The sequence below is a fragment of the Protopterus annectens genome, chromosome 7.part1 (assembly GCF_019279795.1).
Source record: "Protopterus annectens isolate FY-2018-M chromosome 7.part1, PAN1.0, whole genome shotgun sequence".
Classification (NCBI taxonomy): domain Eukaryota; kingdom Metazoa; phylum Chordata; order Ceratodontiformes; family Protopteridae; genus Protopterus; species Protopterus annectens.
The window spans coordinates 532,438,129-532,452,927 of NC_056740.1; the positions used below are offsets into that span (position 1 = coordinate 532,438,129).

Sequence of the window (14,799 nt, forward strand, 5' to 3'; positions counted from 1 at the left end):
TCTATGCTGGCAAGGATTAAGGACTTTTCTAAATACGAACTTAGATGTGCATAAATGTTAGAATTTCTTATCAGCCATCATGCATAGTGGTGAATGTGATGTTAAGTAGTTCGTTCACCAGTAGGTACGTTCAGCCTTCTCTTGCGTGGACAAAGAGTGGTTTGAGGAAGTCATTAGATTGGAGGTAAGTTGGCTGGTGCATTAGTTTTGATTGCACCAGCCGGTAAAGCTTCTTCTAGGTTGGTGAGTTCCACTCTACAAATTTTGAAGCTTAGACAGCTCCCTTCTGTTAGCGCAGACATTATCTTTGTGACTTACAGCCTTGAACCAATGCTGTTGAAGTAGAAGGGCAGGGATTTGAGGTGACTGATGTGGTTGAGTGAAATTGGATGTATTGATTGGTTTACTATCATTACTGCAAATGTCAAAATATGTTTTGTTTGTAGTAGTGAAAATAAACACAGAAACTGGACTCTCCACTCTTACACAATGTCGACCCAAATGATCGACACATTTGAGTCGACATTGTCACCAAAAACATCATGTGATATCTGTATAGGAGCTGATGTAAATCAAACTCCTATATGATATATCATGTTTTTGCAAGGGGGGCAAGCCCCCCTGCACCCCCCACCCCCTGCTAATAATATATTCCAACTCTGAGATCGCACTACAGTGGGGATATGGATGAATTTTCACTCCCTACTGTACCGCGATCTCTGATACAGTTTGTCGAACAGTTATGCGAATGCACTACTGTATTCGCATAAGTGTGTTCGACTGCCTCATGCACTTGACATTGTGCAAAAGACAATCTGATTTTCGGCAACATATGTGCCGACAGCTTGTCATTCGTACAATTATTAGTAAAGCATATTGATTCTGATTAAATTGTGGTTTCCAGAGATAGGGGCCAATCAAAATTTAAAATCTTTGGTAAAACCTAGTAAGTTTAACCCCCCTACTAATCAAATGATAGCACTTTTTGAAAAAGCTTGTGAGCTAGATTTGAGGGAACATTTTAAGAGGTCAGTGGGAAATAACTTTAGTAACTTGTCAAGTAATGAATATTTTTTATTAAAAGAATTAGCTGATAATAGAGAAATACAGATAAAATGATAAAGGCAATGGGGCAGTGGTCATTGATAGGAGTGATTATATTGACTGCATGATGGGTATGCTCATGGAGGATAATTATGTATAAAGTAGCATCAATGAAATTAATGTGGCTCATCAAAACATTGATCTGTTGATAGATGACGTGTTGTTTCAGGGACAGATTACTGAGGCAGAGAGAGAGTTTTTGAGAAATTCTAACCCAGTGATTAGTGGAATATTTGGAATCCCAAAATTACATAAAGGCCTGGATAATGTTAAATTCAGACCTATAGTTGATGGGAAAAGAAGTAAAACATGTTTCATCAGTCAGTTTTTGGATCATTATATGCAAAGAGGTTTAGAAGCCTTCACATATATAACAAAAGATTCCTGGAATTTTTTGGAGAAGTTAAATATGTTATCCATCACTGAAGATACTTTGCTTCTTACTATAGATGTATGTAATCTCTTTTTGGTTATCCCTCATGAGATTGGATTAACTTGGTTGGAAAGTCAACTGACAAAAACGGGATTGTATAATCAAGACCAAGTGAATGCATTTGTTACACTGATGGAAGCAGTATTGTTTAACAACTTCCTGTATTTTGAAGGACATTTTTATAAACAAGTCACTGGAGTGGCTATGGGGAATGCTTGTGCCCCCATTTATGCTAATTATATAATGACCTTCTGAGAGCAGGAGTATGTTTTTTCCAGTGCCTTTAGCAAATATATCAGGCTATATACACGCTTCTTGGACGATATTTTTATTGTTTGGGAAGATGATAGGGAACAGCTTAAGTTATTTGTGGATTATATTAATAACACCGTGGATTTTTAAAAATTTACCCATGAGTATAGTGCAGATTTAATTCCCTATCTGGATGCTAAATTAAGAATAGACAGAGAACTGAAGTGTATGAGATCCAGTATATACAGGAAAATAACCTTTTCCAACTCATATTTAGATTACGATAGCTGGCACCCTCATCAGAAAAAATCTATTGTTAAGGGTCAAATGGTGAGGGCGGCCAGGATGGTAAGTGATGAAAAAGAGTTTATTGATGAGTTGGATTTTATTATTGGGATGTTTCTTAGAAGGGGTTACCCTGAAATTTTATGTTAGTATTAAGGATGTGTAAAAGAGAAAATGGTACTTATAAGGCCATTTTAACTGGTGGTTTCGGCAATGATGTAGACAATTTGATCAATCAAAATGAGAAAATTAGTTTGCCAAAGCAGGTTGATAGGTTAATGTTTGTCACCACCTTCAACCAGAATGTTGATTGGTTTAAGTGGGTGGTGAGGAAAAACTGGGGTTTGTTACAGTTGTTAAAGGTATAGCAAAAAAGATGGGTGGTATGCCCAATTTTGTGTTCCAAAGGGACAAATCTTTTAAGGATATTTTAGAAAAAAGTATACATTATATACAACCAAGTGGTGGGAGAAGGATTGGTAATTTCAAATGTGGGAAATGCACAACATGTAAATATGTAATGGAAACAGGTAGGGGTATAATAGTGAACAATTGTTTTATCCCGATTAGGGGACACTACGACTGTCATGCCCAAATGTGGTGTATTTGATGAAATGCACAGCATGTCCCACGTTTTATGTGGGAAAAACCTTAAGGCAATATAGGGAAAGACGTAAGGAACATGTGTTGGACATTAGGCATTCTATGAATACCAATGCAATGGCAAGGCATATTGTTGAATATGCAGAGCATAGTTTTAAATTTTGTGTCATCCAACAAATCAAAAAAGATATCCAGGGTAAAGTATTAGATGTCCATTTGGATATATGTGAATTACAATGGCAACTAAGGTTGGATGCATTAAATTACCCTGGTATCAATGATAGTATTAGCATAGCCCCTATTTTAAAATTAAGACATATTTTAGGTAGGAGGTAGTGCACAACTGTTATTGTTATTGGTGTTAATATATAATATATGTTATAGTATTTTAAGCTTATGTGTTTTTTAGCACATGCACACATATATCAATATGTTTTTTTTAAAAATTGTTTCATGAGTTTTTATTTGATATTTTCAGAGGAGAAATAGGTTAATTGTATTGGGTATATAGTACTTGTATAAATTCAGTACTGTTATTTTAAGTAGTAATTATGGAATTATTGTTTTTTTAATGATTTTTTTTAATGTGTTGATGTATTGGGTGGGTATTTAAATCGTCATCCTCAGGGAGTTTCATTGTTCTGATGAAGTCCAGACTAAGTGGACGAAACCTAGGTTAAAAATGTCAACTGTCAACAGTGTGTTTGGTTATCTTGTATTGAGTGTTGAATAAACCAGGAATTTGTGTGGTCATCTTGTTGCCTTGTTTCATTTGCTTCAGTGGAACAGCTTGTGGCTCCTCAGCTGCTTTTTATTGTGTGTGGAAATTTAAACTTCGACGAAGTTAAATCACTTAAATGAGTTCCAGGTGGGGAGATAATGTTATCAGGATCAAAACTAGGATGTTGGCTGTCTGGAAGTGTTTGTTTGGATAGCACCTATTTTCACAGAGGGAGATGTAAATTAAATTCTGGACAGCCTACAACATTTTATGGGGATTCCTGTCTCTTTCTGAAGTTGCTGTCAGCACAACTTTTTTGTCACTTGGTCATTGTGTCCTTCTACTTGTTGAAGGTGTATCTCCATTTTTTGAAAGCCCTTATATTCTACATATTTTCCCAGCTTTGTTGTTAATTGTCATTTTTTTTAATTATTTTTGATATGCATGATGGTGTGTTGCCTTTTATTTCTAAAACTTGTGTTGCACTGTTTTATCAGAGATGAATACAGTGTGAACAGGACTCCAATAGCATGGTCCCTTTGTCACAGTGGCCTGTCTATTATGATTATAATCTGGTTTGTGAGTGTGATGTATGACTAGTGACGATCTTGTTTTGTTAGTGCATTTTGTGCAATTGTTGCTTTATGCAGTGGGGTGGGAACTCTGCATCTGCATTGTATGGACAGCTGTCCTTCCATTTCACTGTTGCAGTATTCTTAACATGAGTGATCCCCTGCCAAGGGGAGCCTGATGGCCGACCAGTATACCAAAGCCTTTAGGTTGTTAATGATATGCTGTACATTACACGTATGTTCCCTGTGCAAGGCATAGGGTATAAAGGTGATATCCGGATGCATCATCCTCAGAACTTTGCCACCAGTCCGAATGCCATCTTTGACCATCGGTCTGATCACTTAAGTCACTGCTGATTTACCTAACTGTTCACGTAAGTGCCCCATTGGGGATTTTTGCTTATCCTTTTTTGTTTTTAGCATTGTGTTGTTGTGAGGTTTCATGTCATTCAGAAAGGGGAATGACAATGTAGGAGACAGATTTCCCATAAAGACTGCCACAAGCAGTGCTTGTTTTGTTTAGGTGCTTCTTACGACCATATGTCCTGTATGACTTTTGTTCCAAAGACCTTATGTAGTCATCTTTCATCCCTCGCTATCTACCTTGAAAACCAGCATCTAAAGCCTTTAGCGAAAGACACTAAGGAAGGTACTTCCCGGCCCGAGGGTCAGCTGTCTTCGAAGAAGAAGGCCAAAAAAGTCAGGTTGGATTCTTTGGATGTGCCTCTTCCACTGGACATATCTGTCGAGGCTGGTGAAAGCTCAGAAGGTCATCCAGTTTCTGGGTTGGAGTCCTCTGCCAAGACTGCTTCAGAGGCTGGCATGGATCCGGCTTCTAGCATGTCCTCGGAGGCCTTGCAGATGTCCACTTTGGATGTTCATGGGCACCACGGCTGATTATCACCAAAGGGCCTAGGGCAGTTCCTCAGATACTGGTGAAGGAAGAAGTCCCAAGTACAGTTATTGAATGTAGGCCGGCATTGGGGCCTTCTACATTTCATAAGGCAGATGTCCCTTTAAACAAGAAGCAAAAGACAAAACATGTTCCTTCTACTCCTAAGGACCCTGAAAGTGAATGGCAGAATTTTACACAGGGTATGTTGAATGCTCTTGTGGCCTTTTAGCCTCCTTAGGGGGGTCTCTGTCCCAGCTCCTTCTTGGTCATCTTCTCCCTGCAAGAGATCTAGGAATCAGGATCCCTGTGATGAAGAAGGGGGTTCTGATGAGGATTCCCTGGCCTATTCTACCCAGATTCCTTCTCCTTTGGATTATGGCTCTGAGGAAGAGGAGTTTGCTAGTCCTGAATCTCCTTATGAGGAGATTTTCTTTGGGAATGTTATTGCAAGGATGATGGAATACTTTAAATGGAATTGTTCCCAATTGTCTGAAGTGTAGTGTTGATGTTTTGAACTCCTTCAAATGGAGTTTCCTAGACACTCCGCTGTTCCTCCTGTTTTGGCTGCTTTACTGGATGCCTTTTCTTCTGCATCTCAGGACGCAAACTCTTAGCCTCTTAGTGCTTAATGACTGCAAATTCCTTTATAAGTGTCCATCTGCTGACCCTTTGTGGTCTCTGTGGCATCTGACATGCCTTCTACCAAGCTTTTTCCTTCTGATAAACAGAGCAGGAGTATGGAAAGGCTGGATAAAAAGATTTAACATTCAGCTACCCTAGCCTTTCGGGGTGTTAATTATCAGACTCATATGCCCAGATATGTTTTAGCTCTCCTTTCTCAGGCTTGCTAGGTTATTTCTGACTTTCCTGGTTCTGAGGGAAATACTTCTGCCTTGTCTCTGTTGGGCTTTTTCACAGGTAGCTCACCATTCCATGAACTGCAGTTATGATGCAGCAATTGCTTCCTCTAGGGCTGCTGCTTCAGGTTCTGTTTTGAGGAGATATTCTTGTCTACAGCTTTAATCTCTGCTTGATGATATGAAGGCAAAGTTGATGGATGCTCCTCTGGACAACAAATGTTTACTTGGTGCTGCTGCTGCTTATTTGTGCAAGTCCCTGCAGGAGAAAGGCAAGGAGTTTACAGGATTTGAAACATATTTTTGTTTCTCCGGAGCCAAAGTTCCCAAGTAAGTATCCTAATAAACTGGCCTTTGTTAGAAGGCAGTCTCATCCTCCTCCTAAAAGCAAGAAGGGTGGTAGAGGGGCTCCCCCTGCTAAGCCTATACAGACACCTCCTGCTCAGAAGCCTTTCTTTCCTGATAAACCAGGTGCTGTCTGATTACCCAATTCTTCCCAGCCACATTCCTCTCTCACATTGTCTTTCTCTATCTCTTCCTGTCTGGTTAAAGATAACCCAGGATTCCTGGATTCTTCTCATCATTCGGCAAGGGTATTTCATGGTTTGGAAAGCTCTTCCCCCCCTTCTTGGGCATTCCTCAACCACCTCAAGACCAGTTAAGCTTCTTTCCAGAGATGCTTCAGGGTCTTTAGATTCAGGGAACTATTCAAGAGGTTCCAGCTGCTCAAAGGGGGAAGGGGATTTATTCCAAAATGTTCCTGGTCCCCAGGAAAGATGGCACTTGGAGACCCCATTCTGGATCTTTCTCACCTGAATACTTTTCTGAAGGTTGCTTCCTTTCAAATGTTATCACTTCAGACTTTATTCCTTCTACCACTTCCTCAGGCTTTTATAATTTCTCTGGATCTCAAGGGTGCTTACCTTCATATATTCATCCCATTTTCAGGAATTGTTTTTTATGTTTCTCTGTTGCTTCCTGTCATTTTCAGTTCTCTGCTTTGCCCTTTGGCCTCTCTACTGCCTCAAGAGTATTCACCAAATGCCTAGCTCCTGTGATTGGTTTTTGCAGTTTCAAAAGCATTCAAGTCTTTCTTTATTTAGATGACCTGCTTATTCAAGCCTCCTCTCCAGAGATACGTTTACAGCACCATCAGTGGATCATTGCTTTGTTACAAAGCCTAGTCCTTCCTGTTCCTGTCATGGGTTCATGTTTTCCTGGGATGCAGGATCCAGACTGTTCCTGACTCTAATTTCCATTTTTCAGTCCCTTCTTCCTCTGGAGTTGATTTCATCCAAGGAATTTTTAGGGCTCTGGGATTCACGGCATCCATCATCCCTATGCTTCCCTTCACCAAACTTCAGTGGTACCTAAATTCAAACTGGCTTCAGCATGCTCATCCTCAAGAGTTTCCAATTCCTGTTCTTCAAAGTCAAAAGTTGGAATTTCAGTGATGCATTCACCAACTGACTTTGAATCCAGGGCTTCCCTTTCAATCCCCTTCCCTCTCAGGAGCTGTTCACAGATGCCTCAGACAGGGGCTGGGGACTTCCCTCAGAAACCTAAAGGTGCAAGGCCTTTGGTCTCCTGAGCAACAGAAAGAGCACATCAATCTCAAGGAGATGAGAGCTCTTCTGTTGGCCCTAACTGCTTTCCATCCTCTTGTTTTCTCCAGGGACCCTAAAGATTTTTACAGACAGCACTGCCGTTATGTGGTATGTCAACAAACAAGGGGGTAAAAGGTCCTTTCTACTTTGCAGGTTGGCAGTCCAAGTTTGAGAGCTAGTGGTTCAGTAGCAAGTCACACTTGACGTGGTATACATTTCTTCAAGTCAGAATTTTGCGGCAGACTTGGTGAACAGGTCTGTAACTCAATCTCACTGTTGGATGCTTCACAGGGTTGTGTCTCAGGACATTGTCCACCAGTGGGGTATTCCTCAAGTAGATCTCTTTTCTTCTTTTCTGAACAGGCAGCTTCCTCAATTTTGTGCTAGGACTCCCATGTCCTCTGGCCTGGAAGGTGGACGCCCTACCTTTTTCTTTATGCCTTTCCTCCTCTTCCTCTCATTCCAAAAGTCCTGGGCAGGGTAAAACAGGTTGCTTCCAAAATCTTGCTGGTGACTCCATTTTGACCCAGACAGCATTGGTTCCCTCTTCTTTTGTACTTAGCCAATGGCAGTCATCACAAGTTACCTCACAGAGTGGATCTTCTCACACAAGAGAAGGGATCTCTTATCCATCCCCATCTGTCCCCTCCTTAACTGACACTGTTGGTGATAGGATTTTGATTCCCTTTAGGCACCTTTTTTTCCTGAGGATGTGCTTCAGGTTCTGGAGTCCTGAAAACCCACTACTAGGAAATACTATTTGTCCAAATGGAAGAGGTTTTCTGTTTGGTGTCTTTCTCATAACCTGGACCCACTTACTGTGGATGTCCCTTTGGTTCTCTCTTACTTGTGTGACTTTCTCAGTGCTGAGTTGATATATTCTTCTATTAAAGCCCACCTCTCAGCTACTTCTGCTTCTCTGCCTTTAGATCATCTTTTGGCCTCTAGGTTCGAGACCAAACAGTTTCCTAAAGGTGTACTTCACATTAGACCTCCCAGGAAGCCTGTCCCTCCTTCCGGGGATCTTAATTATGTTTTGGAGAAATTGTGTTAGGCTTCTTTTTATCCTGCAGCTTCAGCTTCCTTACAGCATTGTTCTTGGAAGACTGTTCTTTTGTTAGCCTTACTTCTGCCAGATTGGTGTCTGAGATTCAAGCCCTCTGTTCCTCCTTTTTTAGTTTTTCATAAGGACAGAGTGTCTCTGTACCAGTCCTTCTTTTATGCCTAAGGTGGTGAATGAGTTGTGTCTTAATCAGTGTATTAATTTGCCCACTTTTTCCCTTCTCCACAATCTGCTACTTTGGATGTGCATAGAGAACTCAGATTTTGTTTGGACAAAACTAAAGATTTTCAAAAAATCTGATCAGCTTTTTGTTTCTTTTCATCCTAGATCATTAGGTTTGGCAGTTTCCAAGCAGACTATTTCCTCTTGGATTTCTAAAGCCATTTCTTTTTGTTATTCTTATCATGGTAAGAATCCTAGGCCTTAAACACATGTCCTACATGGATAGACTCAAGAAACTTCAGCTGTTCTCAGTCTCTTATCATCTACTTAGAGGTGATATCTGCTTGACATACAAAGCGATGTCCGACCCAGCCCTACTTGAAATTCTACACCAAAAGAAATCCCAATCCCCCCCCGTGTCACATGCTCCAGAGATCACAACCTCATTACCACAATTAACAGAACATGCTGGAGGGACAGGTTCATCTCCCAAAGACTGCCCATACTCTGGAATAGGCTTCCCATTCATGTCAAGCAGAGCACCTCACTGGCCCTCTTCAAGAGAAATCTTGACGAGTGGATGGATAACAGAAAGTTCACTCCAGGGATCAGTCTAGTTGCACTACTGGATATGGGCGCATCGGGTGGCATGGTGCCTGGGCAGGTTTTTTTGGGCTAGGCTTGTAAAGGCTCCAGGGCCATTAACCTAGTACACACCTATGAACCTGTGGTTAAGATTCACTGTACTAGGGCTGTGGCTTCTTTTTGTGCTTTCTTCAAGGGGTTCAATACTAATTGTATCCTTGAGGCAGCTACCTGGTCTTCAGTGCATACCTTTACCAAGCATTACAAGTTGAGTGTCATATCCAGAGCTAGAGCAGGTTCTACTAGGTCCATTCTTCATGGGTTCCTAGAAGGCTCTGATCGTCCTTCCTCCTCCCCCTGTCTTCTTCCTGTGCTTTCACACTCTCCCTCATGATAAGAGAACTACAACAGTGAAATGGAAGGACATAGTACAGTTGTGTAAAATCTTACCATGACAGTAGATGTCCTTCTCTTCACTGTTGTAGTAATCACTCCCTCCCTCCTCCCCCTGTTCTTTTGTCCCTCTGGATGTGTATGTCACCCTCTGGTATCCTAGGGCTGACGTTCCTCCTGAGGCTCTCAGTTCTGAGGATGATACATCCAGATGTCACCTTTATGCCCTATACCTTAGGCAGGGAGCATATATGTGATGTATGGGGTATTGTTAACGGGTCTATATTATAAAACCGAAAATCCATTTGAGCAAATACCACAACAGCGACATATATAGCCCGAACCACAAATATGCCAAACCCCCTAAACCGCAAAATTTAAAATCTTGAATCATCATAGTTGGCCAACTCCACTGCGTGCTACATACTACGTACCCAAACATAATAAATAAAACACATACATACACTAACCAAACCCTACTACTAACCCTACACTAAACCTTACATACATTACTATCTATGCACTTACCTTAACCCACAGCCTAACCCTAAGGTCCGTAACTGTCGCACACTTACTCTACAGACATATACCCAAACAAAACAAATAATCCACACACATACACTTAACAAAACCCTACTTCTAACCCTACACTAAACCTTACATACATTACCTATCTATGCACTTACCTTAACCCGCACCCTAACTCTTAGGTCTGTAACTATCACACACTTACCTTACGGAGCTATACCGCAGACGTGCCAACCATGACAATTCGACATTTCGAGTTTCACGGTATTGGACGTTAACGTTACCGTAGTTCGTGCAATATGTGTCACTGTTTTCTGATTCGCTCAAATGGATCTTCTGGCTTCTAATATAGACCCTTGTTAACAACCTAAAGGCTTTGGTATACTGACCAGACTTTGGGCCACCCTTGGCAGGAGAACCCTCATATTAAGAATACTGCAACAGTGAAGAGAAGGACATCTACTGTTATGGTAAGGTTTTACACAACTGTACTTTATAAAGACAAGGTATGTTGTTTTGATTAGTGAGTTGAATAGTTGCTGGAGGAGTTTCTCTTGAGTTAGGGATTAGCAGGCTACTGTATGCTAAAAGTCTCATCACCGGAGTATAACTTGTATTCACAGAGTTTTAAGTGTATTAAGCAATAATGTTGTTGGAAGTGGAGGCCACCTTTCTGAGAGGAGCAGATGCTTCCAGGTATGATTTTCTTAGGCTTTAGTTTTTCTGCCCACATTTCTGCCCATTCAGGGTACATTCCACCTCAGGTCACAGGCTGTTCTATTTGACTTTGGTGACTTGACCCTTGTGGTTTCCCTAAGAGTGGGAAGCTCAACTGTGTAACTTATAATAGTGGGTCAGTGTGTTCATGATTCCCTGTAACATGGTAATAAGCTTTGTGTAATCTGTTTGTTCAACAAAATAATAATAATAATAATAATTATAATAATAAAATGGTTATAGCTGTAGTGTGTAATGTATTTAAGCATCAGTTACATATAGAACATTGGGAGAATTAAGAGTAACCCGGTCTTCTGTTTTAAGAGAACATGGAACTATTTAGCATTTGACAGGGGTGGTCTGTTTTTATGGAATTTTTTGGTTGGAATGGGTTGAATGCTTCATTAAGTATAGCTTCTTATAGCTGGGCTATGTTAATAATGGTGGCTTACAGCAGAAAAAAGCTGTGAGATTGCAGGGTAGATTCATTTTAGCACTTGATTGTAAGTATGTAACCAAGATGTCTGTGTGACCATGAGCAAGTCACTTAACCAATCAGTGGTCCTAGGCTGAGTAAGAAAAAAAGTACATGGAGATCAGTGCTCTACCTCAGTAAACATCATCATCATAATCACCATCATCATTAACCGCCTCTTTTTCCCATTTCTAACATGGGGTCAGGGTGTCATGTTAATTGTTGCCATCTCTCTTGATTCAGTGCTACACTCCTGCCTTCTTCAACACTCATGCCTGTCTGTTGCAGATCTTCTCTCACACAATCCAGCCACCTGTTTGCTGGATGCCCTCATTTCCTCTTACCTTCTTCCTGTCTGTCACAAGGTATCTTCTTCACCAGATTGTCTTATGCTTTTCTGAGCATGTGCCCAAACCACCATAATATGTTCTGTTTGATCTTTTCTATAATTGGAGCTACTTTGGCTTCTGCTCTTATGTCCTCATTTCTTCATCTGTCCCACAGTGTGCATTCTACCACCCTTCTCAGGCACTTCATTTCCACCACCAGTAGCTCCCTCATCTGCTCTGCCTTTACTGCCCAGGTTTCTGTACCATACAGTAGTACTAGTCACACCACTGTTTTGAGCACCTTACTATTCAGTTTTGGCATCCTTCTATCATACACTACACCTGTCACTCTATGCCAGTTGGCTGCAGCCCCTCTGATTCTGGCTTTGACCTCTTCATACAATCTTCCTTTCTCCTCAACCACCCCTCCCAGATACTTGAAGCCTTTAACCTGTTCCACTGCCTTCCCTTCTGTCTCAATTCTCAGCTTCTTTTGCTATCCCCAATTTGATGTCACTGTCTAATCTGTACTTGTTTTCATCCCATGTACCTTCAGTTTCGCAATCGATTTCCCTATCCTTTGCTGAAGTTCTTGCTCAGAGTCTGCCTGTAGTGCCACATCATGTAGATACAACAACTTTTTTGATCTGTCCCCCCCCCCCCCCGACCTGTTTGCTAATGTAGTCTGTCACCAGTAGGAACAGCAGTGGGCTCAGAGCTGAAGCCTGATGTACACCCACTGCCACTGGGAGCCCCACTGTGAGACAGAACACTGTTCGTACTTGAGTTATTGGGTCCTTGTATATAGCCTGCAGCAATTCTACCAGTGTTTCTTGGACTTCAAAACACTGCAGTACTGCCCAGATCAGTTTTCTTGGAACCTTGTCATATGCTTTCTCCAAGTCTAGGAATTCCCAGTTGGACTCTTTCCTCATCTCTAGATTCTTCTCAACTGTCTGTCTCACTGCAAACATTGGGTCAGTTGTGTTGCATCCTGATCTGAATCCAAACTGCTCATCTCCCATCTTACTTTCTACTACTGTGCATATCCGTTTATCAATCACCCTGTCCAGAACTTTCATGAAGTGTGACAGGAGTTTGATACCTCTGTACTGCCGACAGTTGTGGATGTCCCTTTTTTTCTTCTACACTGGCTTGAGTATGCTTATTCTCCAGTGATCTGGGAAACACCTTTCTCTCCACACTGCTATGAGTACCTTCAGAAGCTGTTTCTCCCCTGTTTCATCCAGCATCTTGTTCATATCTGCTGTGACCTCATCTGAGCCTGCTGCTTTCCCTGACTTCATCTTCCTTAGTGCTGTTCTTTCTTCTTCCAGGGTGGGCTCCTCTTCTTCTCTCATCGTAGGCTGTTTTTGGGGTAATACAGCTTCTGTGGAGGCTCTTCATTTAGAAGCTTGTCCTGTGGTCTGGTGAGCAGGGTGTTGTTGGCATCCCTTATGAAGGGTGTCTGACTATCTTCTTTATCTTTCTGCCTTTTCCTTGCAACCTGATATAGTTTCTTTGTGCCACCTACTGAGTCACTTTCCAGAAGCCAGTAGAATGCCTCCTGTTCTTTACTATTGTAACTCCTTTCTTAGCTTCTTTGTTAGCCAACCATTCTTTCCTAGCCTGCTCCATAGGTTCATAGGTTCATAGGTTCATACTAGGCTATCTGCCCGAGGGCATTTACAAGCCTAGCCCATCGTTTTGTGGCTTACGCCACCCCTTTAGTATGGGGAACTATACCCATTATTTTGCTGTGCCTCTGTCGAGCAGTGACACTGAGGTAATCCCTGGGGTATATCTGCGATCTCCCATCCATTGGTCAAGATTTCTCTTGAACAAGGCCAGCGAGGTGCTCTGCCTCACATGTACCGGGATTTTGTTCCACAGCATAGGGAGTCTTTGGGTGATGAATCTATCCCTCCAGCACGTCCTATTAATAGCCATGTCAAGGTTTAAGTCTCCGCCCTTGTGGCTCTGATGGATCTAGATTTTTGAGGTGAAGCATATTCATCAAATCTGGGTTTGACATGGCCTTGTATGTTAGGCAAAGGTCACCTCTGAGCAAGCGGTGGCGACTGAATAGAGCTGGAGTTCTTTCAGTCGGGCAGCATAGGACAGATTTTTGAGACCCTTTATCCTTTTGGTGAGGAACTTTGTGGCCTCTCCAGCTGCTGCAAGTGTCGGGTCAGATACATTCCGAATGGGGCATTGTACTCAATCATTGGTCTGATGAGTGATGAGTAAAGGGAGACTATGACCTCCCTTGATCTAGATGAGAATCCCTTCATGATAAGGTGGGCAATGTGGAAGGTCTTCCTAACTACTTTAGCTACATGGGTGTCGAATGACAGACTACTATCAACCTGGGTCCCCAGGTCCCTGATAACTTCTTCTGTGCTCAGTGGATTGCCACCTATTTGGTAGCTAGGGGTAACCTTGTTTTTCCCGAAGGGTATGACTATGCATTTTTTGGCATTTAACTTTAGGCCGTGGCTCTGGCACCAGTTATCCGTTTCTGTGAGACCCTTCTGAAGGATATCTGTGTCATATGTGTTTTCTACTATGGCGCCCAGTTTGCAGTCATCTGCAAACTTTGTCAGCCATAACCCTCCTGTGTTTGCTTGTACTTCGGAAAAGTAGATGCCAAACAAGAGTGGGCCCAGGACTGAGCCCTGTGGGACACCACTTGTGACAGGCTTTGAGTCTGACATGGCGCCAGCAACTCTGACCCTGTGGGTTCTGTCACTCAGCCAGCTTGCAACCCATCTTGTGATGTATGGGTTGACATTTAAGCTGATGAGTTTTTCAATGATACCCGAGTGGGGTATTGTATCGAAGGCCTTAGCCAGATCGAGGTAGGCTGTATGGACTGCCTTTCCCTCATCAATTTCATATCTCCCACTTTTTCCTGCACTCCTTCTTTCCTTGGATGACTTCCTGGACGTCTGCATTCCACCACCAGCGTTCCTTATGTACCTTATCTCCATACCTGGCTCAGCCACATATCTGTTCTGTTCTATATTCCTCACAAATGCTGTTTTGAGGCATTGCCATTCTTCAACTCCACCTATTTCCACTTCTTCTTGGGGTGCTAGAGCCCTGAGTAATTCTTTGAACTGTTGTGCTTTCTCTCTAGTCAACTTTCAGGTTTTCAGCCTGGTCTCTGTTGACATTAGAGCCTTCTGTGACCACTGCTTGCAGCTGATTATGGC

The 14,799-nt window shown here is 42.0% G+C and overlaps 1 protein-coding gene across 1 annotated transcript in view; it reads left to right on the forward strand.

Annotated features, from left to right (window-relative positions):
- The window catches only part of PRTG (protogenin), a 627,066-nt gene that overhangs the window by 400,935 nt on the left and 211,332 nt on the right, over window positions 1-14,799 (forward strand). The gene's annotated exons all lie outside the window — the stretch shown is intronic.